Here is a 12,997-nt window from a genome sequence, read left to right as displayed (position 1 = left end):
AGTAGAGGCATACGATGCAAGAAAGCAAGCTTATGCAGCATCAGCCAAAAAAAAAAAACCTTCCCATTTCACCCCTCCATTCGTTCTAAATGCCTGTCCAGCTCAGCCTTAAATTTATTTAGGCTATTAACTTCCACAACAAAAGATGAAAGTCTGTTCCACCAATCAACTATCCGCTGGCTAAAGGCAAATTTCCGCACATATTTTGTAGTACTTTTGTTGGGACATAAAACAACGTGGAAAGCAAGGTGTGGGGGATTACAAGGTCTGCTGGATATCCTTGTGTGACAAGCAGATATGTGTGCTGTGATAGAGTTACTAAGAGCAAAAGGAGGTATACACATACTTGTGGTGTATACTAATGCCTAGAGCATAGAAAATAAATTTGATGATTTGAAGTATTGGTTGTCATAAAATGTAGATATTATAAGGGATATCAGAAATGTGGTGACACTGACATGGGGAATACAGAATTTGAATATGGTGAATGCTATGTGTAACAGACATTTATATACCTTTATTAGAGCAATTCCACAGGATTCCTTGAAATCTGCCTTGTGTTTTTGTGTTTAGCATATCTGCAAAGCCAATTGGGTATGTTGTTTTGGTTTGCGTGGTTAGTGATGTGTTGTCATATGACTAGTCTTGATAACCAGCCAGCAAAAGTCACCTGAAATCTTCTGGCTGGCTGGCTGGCTCCCATCCTTTCCACAAGGATGCAAGCCACCTTCTGTACAATATTAAATTTTTCTTAAAATTTTAAATTCAACCTAATTTTTCTAGATCTTGTTGCAGTAGCATTCTGTTATTACTGTTGTTAACCACCCTGCCAACCATTATATCATCTGCAAGCTGAAACATTTGTTTATTAAGATATAGTCAATCTGGTTCCTTATGACATCTCTAGGACTTTTCCATGAATAGAACCTTCTTTGTGGTTGTTGGAAAAATGTGTTTATTATGCAGAGCTCATTTTCTTTGCAGAACTGTAGCAGACTTTCTCCCTATTGTTTCTTGTGTTCCATATTTTCTTACTATTCCCATTTCTTCTGTTTTCCCCCTACTTTGGCATTCATATCTCCCATAACAATGGTTACTTCTATGCATTGTGTCATATTCAAAGCTTCTTGTACTTGCTCATAAAGCTGATATGCCTCATCATCAATATAACTTGCTGTTGGGGCATATATTTGTGTTATATTTATGTCAAAAGGCTTTCCTCTTAATTTTATCATCATTATTCTGTCTGAAATGGCCCAGATACCTATTACAGATTTTGCAATCTCCTTTTTCATTATTATACCAACTCCATTTTCGTGTCTGTTCTATTTGAAAACAATTTTGAACCCTTTTCAAATATTCCTGATTCTGCGCACCTTGTTCTGCTATTCCCAGTATATCGAGATTCATATTTTACATTTCTTTTATTAAGTTGTCTACTTTTCACAGTTGATAAAGTGTTCTAAACATCTGTTCTAAGTATATAATCCAAGTATATGATATCAAAATTATTTTTTGTATCCAGTTCCTTGGTCACTGTTAAGAAGCACATAAAATCTGATGCAGTGCATTCAGTTGACGTGGGCAAATGACCGTGATAAGTACAATGAAGTACTATACAGAGTAATGCACCGAAAGGACAGAATTCATGGGGTTCCTTGACAATGCGACACTGTCACTCCTCTCACTAGTGGACGAACCCACCGCTTGTCAGGTATATAGGTATACTGCATCATTGCATTCATGTAGACGTTAACTTGATGTCAGTATGGATAAATGTCGTGAGTTAACCGACTCTGAAAGAGGAATGATAGTGGGTACCCAACGCATGGATTACTTTATCGTGGAGGTGGTACAGAAATTGCACTATCCCTGTTCGACAGTATCAAGGGTTTATTGGGAATACACCATTTCCCGAATAACATCTCATCATGAACAGCACTGTGGGCGGAGAAAGGTGGTGGATGAACGTGGCCATCAATGTCTGTCTCGCATTGTTTCAGCCAACCAGAGAGGGATAGTGGTGCAAATCACCTCCGACTTCAATGAGGGAGGTGCCAGAAACATCTCCACCAAGACCATCAGGCTATCATTAGCCACAATAGGTTATGGGAGCGCCGACCCACGAGAATCCCATTGCTAACACCACGACACAGGACTCTATGCCTCAACTGGGTTAAAGAACATCGGCACTGGACCCTTGGATGATTGGGGCGGGTCTCCTGGTCTTATGAGTCCCGTTTCCAGTTATTTGAAGCAGAAGGGAGGGTGCATATCTAGTGGAAACCACGTGTAGCTATGCACCTGCATGTCAACAAAGAACTGTTCAGGCAGGTGGACTGTTGGTAATGATCTTGGGCATGTTCAACTGGCACACGTTGAGACCTCTGGTACGTCTAGACGCATCTCTGAATGGTCAAGGTTATGTGCCCATTCTTGAAGACCATATGCATCCCTTCATGGTTGTTGTGTACCCACAGGACAATGGACTCTTCCAGCAAGACAATGCACCTCCCCACAGAGCTGTGGTAACTAGAACATGGTTCAAAGAGCATTCCACAGATTTTACCACCATGGAATGGCCTCCCTGTTCATCGGACATGAACCCTGTGGCACATCTTTGGGATGCTGTGGAAAGGTCTGTTCGAGCTTTGAATCCTCCACCCAGGAATGTGACGGAATTATGGACATCGGTGCATCAAGCATGGATGGAAATATCTGTGGAACACTTTCGTGAACTAGTGGACTCAACACCTCGCCAACCCCATGGACTCACATCTGGTGAGTATGGGCTTGGCACACCCAGGTTCCTCAGCTGGATATAATCATTCTTCTCTTTCTTGGTGATTTCCTTCTACTCCTCTCTCTCTCTCTCTCTCTCTCTCTCTCTCTCTCTCTCTCTCTCTCTCTCAGGGTAACTCAGAAATTTTTTTTTGGCTGGTGCACCATAAGCCTCAGGCTTCCTTGCACCATACATCTAATAATAGTAATAATAAAAATGTGATTGCCCAGATCCGGGCGAAAGATGGGCCTATCCATTACTAGATAGGTATCCCATAATTTCTATGCACTCAGTGTAGAGTGGACCTGTAAATCAGAGTGGCGCCTCCGTAGCCAGGTGGGAAGAAGCAGCAGTGTGTAACGCACGCTTCTTGATTAGACTGGGGTTCGATCCCGTCACCACCAAATACGGGGATGCGGAAAGATCAGGGAATGATCACCGCATATTCCCGGAGCAATATGGCCTTAGTTGCTAATGCTCCTAAAAACCAAATAACAATAACAAACTAACCTGTAAATCAGAATGTCTTTTAATGGGTGATTTTAACTTTTCAGATATTGACTGGAACTTGTGGTTTGGTCACTCAAACACTAGCAAGACTTTTGTGGTTTTATTGGATGACCGTTTTCTAAGTAGCACGTTAGAGAGGCAACAAGAGAGAGAGCAATATTCTTTATCTGTTTATCAGCAATGATTCTTCATGCATTAAGAATCTACAGATAAAAGAACCACTAGATGGCAGTTATCACAGAGTATTGATGTGGGATTTACTTAAATATATAATTACCATCACGGGTAAGGGGAAGAGTTTTTGATTTTTCATAAAGGAGAATACAGTGGTCTCAAATAGTTTAAATTTTCAACAACAATTTCTAAATGGGAAGCATTCAGAGAAATAAACATAGAAGCTGCTGGGCTTTTCATACCAACTAAGAAATACTGTTCAAGGCTAAGACACCTAAATGGATGCCAGAGGATCTAATGAGATACATGGAAGAGAATAAAAATGCATATAAATTATCAGATGAACAGAAGCCTGTGGTAGATATAAAGTAATCAGTAATCAAGTCACAAAGGAGGTTATGCAAGGCAAGGCACTGGCTTGTCTGCCTCCAAGGATTATGAGAAATCCTTGGCAAAGACTGCAAAGAAAAGCAGCAAAGACTTCTTTACTTATATTAACAGTAGAAGAAGGATTTTAATCACATTAGTCTGCTTGATGTTGATTGTTTGACACTGATGATCCTGTTCAGGTTGCTGACAAACTGAATAGGTATTTTGCATCTGTATTCGCACCTGAGGAATTCTTTAGGGAAAAGAAGCCAGAAGTTTATCAAACTCTAACAGGGAGCTAAATGATTTTGTAATAATTGAGAAGAAAGTGGAAGAGAAATTGTCAAAGTTAAACATAAAAAAAGGTACCTGCAGTGGATATGATCTATCCAATTATATTAAGAGGAAATAGCAAAGGAAGTAAGCAAATCCTTAGCTATAACTATCAGAGCATATTTGGATTCAGGAGAGGTCTCTGTATACTGGATTTGCAAATGTATCCCCAGTTCACTAAGGTAGTCAATGAGTAATTACAGACCTAATAGCTTAACTTCTGTTCTAGGAAAATAATGCAATTACTGGTTAAAGAAGTGATTCAGAGCCATCTACACAGGAATGTAGTTAAATTTCACTCACAGCATGGGTTTATTAAGCAGAGATCTTGTCTGAACAATTTGGTTGGATGCTGTGATGCAGTGACAAAGGAACTGGATGCAAAAAATAATTCGATGTCATGTACAGGTATACCCCAGTTAACACTCAGGATATATTCCTAGAAAATGGAGCAATAAATAAAACTCTAGATCCTGATGGCATATCTCTGCTTGTCAAAGCACCTATGCTTCTCTTGCTCCTGTTCTGTAACACCTTTTTACACTTTCTTATTACACTGATATTTTTCTTTCTGCTTGGAAATTTGCTCATACCCAGCCAGTCCTTAAAAAAGGGGTCACAAATTCCTCCCTTCGAATTATCATGTCATTGCACTTACCTGTAATCTTTTCCAAAGTAATGCAAAAATACATCAACTGCCAGCTCATTGTCTCAAAACCTGTCTGATTAACAATTGCCATTATGGATTCTATCAGTGTCAATCCACTCTTGATATGTTGCTTTATGTCACTCCTCTTTGGAGAATTTTGATGGAAAAAGTTTGGTTTAGTAAAACAAGCAGTTGGACCACACTTAGATTGGTATAGAGGTCTTTTAAACAAGCTCCCAACTTATGGTTTACTGTCTTTTTTGCAATTACCTATCCAGTTTTCTCTCTGGCTGTCACTTGGGTGACAGTAAATAGCTGTCTTATAACTTCCCCCAAGTTTCTGTTCTTTTTTCCACTCTTTTCTTCTTGAATATTAACAACCATCTTCCAGTGACTGAAAATTCTATTCATAGTTTTGTTGATGATAGTATACTATGTTCTAAATTCTAGTTTGTGAAACCTTTCACTGCACAGACAACTTTAACTTCTAAAATATCCACTACCAATTCCTTAAATGGTGATCTCCAGGTAATTCTCTGATGGGGAGAAGAAAACATCAATCCTTCTAAAACTCAGTCCTGTCTTATTTCTCACAAAAGTCTACTGCTTCTCTGCTCATCTTCAATGACATTCATATTTCTAGATAAGAACCTGTTTCTATTAGGGATTACCCTGACTTCTAATCTTTCTTGAATATGCATATCACAAATATTGCTTCCTCTGCACTTACAAAAGAAACTGGGTTTCTTTTTTTCTCCGTTACCTCTCTTCCAAACAATTGTTCACTCTATACAAATCTCAAACCTCCCTACCATAGAATATCGTTTCCATATCTGGGGTGGTGCCCCCAAAACCTTTCTCAAGTTCCTTCACTTTCAAAAAAAAAAAAAGGCAGTCAAGTTAATTAATCACCCCCTTTCTTACAAACTCTCTCCATTCTCTGTGTTATAGATGTTCAGTTTCTGCTGCATGCCTATTCTATAGATACTTTTATGGGTACTGTTTTGAACTGGTATCTGTAATTCTCCCACTCTTTTCCAAATCAGTCTGAACATGTGCTACAAGCAATCAGCACCATTCACTGTCCAATTCCAAACTCCATTGTCCAATTATTCCCCTGCCGAGATTGACATAACGAAAGAAAATACTGATCATGATAATGCCAATATAGAACCCCTGTTTACTATAGAAGAATTAGAAATAGCACTATCCAAAACAAAGAACAATAAATGCCCAGGTTATGACCTCTTGGAGGTTGAAATAATCAAAAAATAGCACCTAACAAATTAATAGACTTATATAACAACTGTATGATAGAGGGAATATTCCCAAAAATATGGAAAAAACTAAGACTAATTCTTAAAAACCCTGAGAAACCCCCTAATGATCCTAAATCATTTAGACCAATAGTCCTACTTCCTGTACTAGGGAAAATATATGAAAGATTAATATATAATAGATTATTTCAATACAACAAGAAGCAGGATTACATTCAAACAATCAAAATTTTTTTAAGCAGGGCAACTCTATGGCAGATGCCATGCACCACCTACTTACAACAGCTTAAAACACAAGGTCAAGGTGTGTTTGTTTTAATTGCAGTCTTCAGTCTTCCCCCTATATGCCACTGAGAAACCCCTGGGGAGGGAGGGGGGGTCTAGAAGCTCACCACAAATAAGCTCGGGGGGGGGGGGGGTTGAAGCAATTAGAATTTTTTTTTTTTTTTTTTTTTTTATGTGAACCCCAAACACGAGAGGTATTAGAACCTATAGTACTTAGTACCGTGCTTGGGTTGGAGATTGAGAAGACGAAAGAAGATATTTGTTGACATTGGACTTGAACTTCTGTAGATTGTAATTTTCAGGAAATACGTATGAAGGAAGGTTGTTCCAGAAAACGGCAGTTGAATGAATAAATGAGGAAGATGAAAAGTTGGTTCTGTGGGTTTGAAGTTGGACAGTAAATGGATGTTGGCTGGTGGCGGCACGTGTTCAGACTGTTTTGAAAGAGAGAGCGGGAATTATAGAAGCTAATTCAGAAGAACAGTGCCCATGGAAGTATCTGTAGAAGAGGCATGCAGCAGAAACAGTACGTCTATGAGACAGCGAGTGGAGAGACTCTGTTAGAGATGAATCATTAATTAACCTAACTGCCCTCTTCTGAATGGAATCAAGAAGCTTGAGAGAGGTTTTGGGGGCACCACCCCAGATGTGGGAACAATATTCCATGGCAGGGCGGATTTGCGATTTATACAGAGTGAGCAGCTGTTTGGAAGAAAAGTAACGCCGAGAGCGAAAGAGAAAACCAAGTTTTTTAGATGCAGAGGAAGCAATATTTGTAATGTGCTTGTGCCAAGAGAGATTAGAAGTCAGGGTAATCCCCAAAAGAGATATAACCTTTTGCCTAGAAATTGGAGTGTCACTAAAGATAAGCATAGGAGCAGAAGAATCCTTTTTGCGAGATATAAGACAAGACTGAGTTTTAGAAGGGTTGAAATCAACTAAGTTGTCTTTGCCCCACTGGAGAATTACCTGAAGATCGGCATTTAAGGAATTGGTAGCAGATTTTCGAGAGGTTGAAGCTGATTGAGCAGGACAAGGTTTCTCAAAATGGAAAGTTGAATGCAATGTGCTATCATCGGCAAAACTATGGATAGGATTTCCAGTCAATGGAAGAAGGTCATTGATATACAAGAGGAAAAGAGTGGGTGAAAGAACTGAACCTTGGGGGACACCGGCATTAGTGGAGAAGTTAGAAGACAGAGAGCCATCAACCATCACCCTCAGTGAGCGATCAGAGAGAAAACTGGATAACCAATTACTAAAAACAGTTGGCAAACCATAAGATGGAAGCTTGTTTAGAAGACCTTTATGCCAAACACGATCAAAAGCCTTTGAGATGTCAAGAGCAACTACTTGTGTTTCACCGAACCTTTCCATTGAATTAGTCCATAAATGGGTAACATAAGCCAGAATATCGCCAGTGGATCGACACTGACGGAATCCATACTGGTGATCGTTGATCAGACGGAAGGTTTCTAGGTAGTTTAAGAGTTGGCGGTTAATTGATTTCTCCATTACTTTAGAAAGAGTAGAAGTAATTGCAATGGGACGATAATTGGATGGGAGGGATTTGTCACCCTTTTTAGGAACTGGCTGGATATGAGCAAATTTCCAAGCAGAAGGAAAAACACCTTTAGAATAAGAAAGTGAAAAAAGGCGGCAAAGAATAGGAGTAAGTTCAGGAGCACAGGTTTTGAGAACAAGTGGAGAAATACCATCAGGACCTGGAGCTTTCTTAGCATCGAGATTCATCAAAATCCTTCTGATATCCTTTTGACGGAAGACCACAGGAGGCATTGAATGGAGTGTGTTGGGAATGGTGGGAGGTGTTTTACCAAGATCATTAATACATGAGCTGGAAGAAAAATGGGATACTAGCAGGTCAGCTTTATCCTTAGCTGAAGTGACAACAGAACCATCTGGTTTGGACAGAGGTGGGAGCAGAGATGGGCAAAAGTTGCGGCCAATAGCTTTGGCAAGAGACCAGAATGCCCGGCTACCATTAGGGCAAGAAGCAAGTTTTCTACTCTTAGCCTGTTCAAACTCTAGTTTGGACTGATTAATAACTGCTTTACAATTGTTGTGAGCTTTGGCGTAGGCAGAAAATGAAACTGAAGAATTAGAAACAAGCCAATTACGATATGCAACATTCTTCTCTTGGAGAGCCTTAGCACATTTATTGGAAAACCAAGGTTTAGATAAAGGACGAGATTTTAAAGTGGAGTGTGGGATAAAGGATTCCATTCCTGCAAGAATAATTTCACTGACACGATCTGAGCAAACGTTGACATCAGAAGTTTTGAAACAGTAATCCGACCAAGGAAAAGAAGAAAAGAAGTCTCGCAGGTCATCCCATTTTGCATTCTTGTAATGCCAAACAACACGAGGTTGGGAATAGCCTTGAGATAAAGGTTCCATTGGAGAAGAGACAATCACCAAGTTGTGATCTGAAGTGCCTAAAGGAGCTCTCACTTCGACCGTGTACTTAGAAGGGTTGTTTGTGAGAAAAAGATCAAGTGTATTGGCTGTATGATTAGGATTGTCCGGTATTCTTGTAGGTAAATGAACAATCTGTGCTAGGTCATTAGTAATTGCAAAAGCCTCAGCATCTCGACCTGCTGGGTCGGTGTGACTAGAAAACGGAAGCCAGCTGGGGTTGTGAACATTAAAATCACCAAGGAAAATTACCTCACTGTTAGGAGAGTTGGACTGGAGAAAGTCAAGTTGCAACGAGAGGAAGTCAAAGAGCTCCAAGTGATTAGTCGAGTTGGGAGAACGGTAGAGACAACAGATGAATTTGACACAGTGAGGTAGAGAGATTTTAAGCCAGAGAAGATCAAGGTGACTACTACAAACTGGGAAAGCACCATAAACAATGTTCCGGATGTGGTCTTTCGACCGCTGGTCAACCGCAGATGGATGAGCAGAAGAAAATGTGCCAGGGAAACATGACCTGTAATAACCTGGCATTGGAGCCCCCACGTCAACTATCAGAGGAACTAAATGCCCAGGGCTGGATTGCTAGAATGGAAAATCATCAAAAAAAAAAAAAAAAAAAAACAGTGGAACACGCCCCTGACCTGATGCTAAATCTTTACAACAAATGCCTTCAGGCAGGTAGCTTTCCAAAACCATGGTAGGTTGCCGACATCAAACTCATGCTAAAAAAATCCTTCCAAGCCACCTATCCTCCCAGACTCATAACAGGCCTATAGCCTTTCTCTCAGTGGCCAGCAAGCTCCTCCAGTGCCTGTTACATGCTCAACTCCAAAACCACTACAATACTGCAGGACTAACAATGCCCAACCAGTTCAGCTTTCGACAGGGTCACTCTGCCGTAGATGCCCACCAGCACCTCCCGGGGAAGGTGGAGAACTGCAACACAAAATACTTCCTCGTGATCTCTGTGGACTTCGCCAGGGTGTTCGACACCCTTTGGTGGCTGAGCATTCTGGTGAGACTCAGAGTGACAAACCTTCCCAGCAACCTCTACCAGACCATACAAAACTACCTATCCAACAGAACTATAGTAGTGAATGTGCCCTATCAGACCCTCTAGAAGAATTCATCGGGGCTGCCCAGCAGGGTTTGGTCCTGGAACCATTCTTATGGAATGTCATCTTGAACAGTTTCCTAGTCTCAGACCTCAGAGAAGTGGATGCCCAGGCATTTGCCGATGACCTCATTCTCTTGGTCTTGGCGAACTCAAGGGCAAAACTGGAAGAATCCGCAAACCTGACCTTGGATCTACTACAAAACTTGGCAAAACAGAATCACCTGAGAATATCACTGGAAAAAACCAACTCAACCCTACTGAAGGGAACCTGGACCTACAATGACCCCCCTCAAATTAAGATAAATCAGACGACAGTTAAATTCTCCAAACAACTCAAGTATTTAAGAGTTATCCTAGACCACAACCTATCCTTCAAAGACCACCTACAATACATCCGAACCAAGATCAGAAGATACGCTGCTCTCGTTGCTAGGGTGACTTGTAGGGCCTTGGCCAGCGTACGCTACATATCTTCTATAAAGCTGTATTCATGCCCATCATCACATACACCTCTGGCATATGGTATCACAAGCTACCACTGCAGCCAACTGATGTAACATCGACTCAGCCCAAAGCTCGATCCACTAATTATTTCTTGCACCTGCAGCATGGTGAGTACCCATGCCTTGCAAGTCCTGACCGGAGTTCTCCCCCTTGACCTAGAGATTGTGGGGAAAGGATTACTCTACCACCTGGCAAAGGGCACTTCAAGAATCTGTTTCAGACATACAACTGACCCAGCAAATAACCACACCACTGAAAAGAAGAGGCTCTATGCTCACCCTGCTGCAGGTGTGGCAGGACAGATGGGCAAACTCCCATACAGAGGAGATAACCAGAAAGTTTATTTATTTATTTTTTTTTTTTTATGGAAACCCCAAACACGAAAGGTATCAAAACCTATAGTACTTGGTACCGTGCATGGGCTGAAAGAGAAGTATTGGGGGGATGCCGGAAACTTTGCTCTAGAGAATACCCGACATCGGCCGGGTGTACCCTAGCCCCAACCTGGCTTTAACTCACCTCTACACAGCATACCTGCTCACCGGACAGTGCCACAAATGCCAAACTATCCCTTTTGGGAATTGAAGAGGACCCTACCTGCGTCTGCAGCGGTCTGGAGAGCTGGCAACTTTTAATGTGTGATTGTGCCAGCTTTATGACAACCTCAACAACATCCTGATAACAAAGATCCTATATTGTCGCAGAGGACAGGAGCACCATGTACTGGATACAAAAGAGGAGTACCAGGCTTTCTCCTGTTACGCCCAAGAGCTCTTTGCAAGAAGACAAGTGCTCACTGCGATGGAGCGCAACTGAGTGTACACGCAACAATTGAACATGCCAAACAAATGACAAGAACTGTGTAGTGGATAATAACCTCCAGAACTGGATGGCATGAAACCAATCAGCACTGACAACTGACAGATGCTCTGCACAATTGTACACAAAGCAACAGCCTGCAAGAATGATGCACAGATATAGCCCCTCACTGGTGAAACTGTGGACTAGCATGACTCACAAGTGAAACAGACAAACCTGATTGGGATGCAACTCCAAGTGACTGCACAGACCAAGCAAGGGACTGGACCGTAACTGGAACCAGCAAACTCCACCAGAACCGGCTACAGTTCAACAACCTTGATAGCGACCGGCAACCTGCTGTGACAAAGGCACCCAGAACAGGGAAAGAACGCCTTCTCCTCACTCCAGAAACCTCAGCAGACAATCTGTCATCCTCGAATGTAATCCGGCCCTGATGTATCCTGATCCCTGCACTTGATACGGAACCCAGAATTGACACTACACTATAAAGTCCTGGACAGGACTTGATCAACAGTGACAAACCACCGGACTTGACATCTATCAACACCGGACTCTACTGACTTGACTGAACTGGACGGGACCTAGTCCCATGAGTGATATCCCAAATGGGAAAACCGTATGACTGAAGAATAACTGCAGCTTTGCTGCTGGCCACCTTAGCTCTCAAGCCATGTTCTTTTCCATGGTCCTATCTTCTCTCCTCTCCCCGGTGGTGGTCTTTTCTGTCCCCTCTCTGCCGCCCCTCTCTTCTCCTGGTGGGGCATGGGCCTGTCCCACTGATCATCTGAGGTTGCCTTCTCTGTTGTCTCCATATTTCTGTCTTTTTCCCCCCAGCCTTCAGTCTCCCTTCACTGTACCCATCATGCTAGCGTATACCCCACATAAGTTGCAAAAATTTAATAACGACTAAATTTAATTGCGTTCACTATAATCCCATTTGGCCTTTCTACTTCAATTGCCTTAACCCCACCAAGTACCGAATGAGATTTATTTTTAGGTCCTAGCCACTGAATCTCAAGAAATTAGGTGGCAGGGCCTGCCAGAGTAAAACTTTAAAACTATGGGGTATCTGGTCTGCCTCCATGGGGCTAAGTGTGGGCAATGTTGGGCCCCAATGTTGGGTCCAGTGGCTAAATGGGCAGATGAACAACAATACACGACACTACACTTATACAATTCCCACACACTTCTAAATCTCTGGCCTCAACAGTTTAATGCTTCATTTGACAATGTATATTACGTGGAGATGGGGGATCCCCTGGTGCCACTTGACACTAACACACTTTACACTTATGTGCCTTTACACACTTTACACTTATAGCATCTGAAAAAGCATTAGGGGCAAGGCTGGCAAGTGTATACGAGGGGGGTATCAAAAAATTACTACTCTGACCTAGATAAAACATTAGTAGGAAATGCCATTTTTAACATAAGTTGTCTACATATTCAGTAACTAACATGTGAAATTTCATTCCCGTAGGTCAGTGGTTTTTGACCTTTTTTTAATAATGGCACCCCTAAGCAATTTATTTTATTTTGTGGCACCCCTGCTCAATTTTCTGCCTGTTAGATCCGATTCTCTCTCTGTATATATGTATATCTAATATTAAAAAAACATGTTATATGATAGTTATTACAATAATATAACTATAAACAAAATTGAAATTCATAATATGTACAAATTATATATATACAGGGTGTCTCAAAAATATTGGTACAAACGTTTAGGGGAGGTA

The 12,997-nt window shown here is 41.4% G+C and overlaps 1 protein-coding gene across 3 annotated transcripts in view; it reads left to right on the top strand.

The window, feature by feature from the left end:
- Noa36 (zinc finger protein 330 homolog Noa36) overlaps nucleotides 1-12,997 on the top strand; it is a 301,471-nt gene that overhangs the window by 65,854 nt on the left and 222,620 nt on the right. The gene's annotated exons all lie outside the window — the stretch shown is intronic.

Source organism: Mastigoproctus giganteus, chromosome 9 (genome assembly GCF_048544385.1).
Source record: "Mastigoproctus giganteus isolate SK-2022 chromosome 9, ASM4854438v1, whole genome shotgun sequence".
Lineage (NCBI taxonomy): Eukaryota > Metazoa > Arthropoda > Arachnida > Uropygi > Thelyphonidae > Mastigoproctus > Mastigoproctus giganteus.
Note: the sequence above shows the minus strand (reverse complement) of the source record. Positions and strands in the feature narration are given on the sequence as shown.